This window comes from Pungitius pungitius, chromosome 6 (genome assembly GCF_949316345.1).
Source record: "Pungitius pungitius chromosome 6, fPunPun2.1, whole genome shotgun sequence".
In the NCBI taxonomy this organism is placed as follows: domain Eukaryota; kingdom Metazoa; phylum Chordata; class Actinopteri; order Perciformes; family Gasterosteidae; genus Pungitius; species Pungitius pungitius.
In genome coordinates this window covers 12,473,546-12,474,226 of record NC_084905.1, presented here as the reverse complement: position 1 = coordinate 12,474,226, position 681 = coordinate 12,473,546, and positions in this window count along the sequence as shown.

The following is a 681-nucleotide window of genomic DNA, read 5'->3' as shown; positions in this document are numbered from 1 at the left end:
ACTTCAAAGCACTTAAAAAGTGCATGTGTAAAAGCAAAAAACACAATAAACCTACCGCTGACCCTTATGTCAGCCTCTAATTGGCTACACGCAGGTGTGCAGCTACCTTGTGGAAGGATTCGGTGACCTTCAAATATTTTAAGAATATGGCTGTTGGCTTCAAAGAAATGTCGCCTCATTTCACGGCCAAGATGTTACAGTCAAAGCTCCAAATATTTGTCAGTTTTGGTTCCAAGAAAATTAAGCAGCTGAAATATTAACATATATATATATATATATATATAATGTGTATCTACGATATACAGTATATAACAACCACTCAATATTCTCATCAGCCCCTTTTTGAATAGTGACTGAAGGATATAAGATAAACTAGAAGATGTCGATCTACTGTGTGAATTAAAATCTCAGTAGTCTTAGGTCTGCATTCAGTTTTCATTTCAAAATATCATGTTACCAAGTGGGCACTTAGTATTATATTGAGGAGTCATGAATAAATGTAATGCTCCTCCCTTTATGGCTTAATAGAAACAATGTCTATGCAAGATAGATGAAAATGGAAAATTCATTGTAAAATGTAACTATATATATTTTTTTTAAGCACTTGACTGAAAACCAAAGGCTCAAAGCAGCTCATGAAAAGTCCTGTAAAAAAGGCTTTCAAAAACACTCATATGAGAA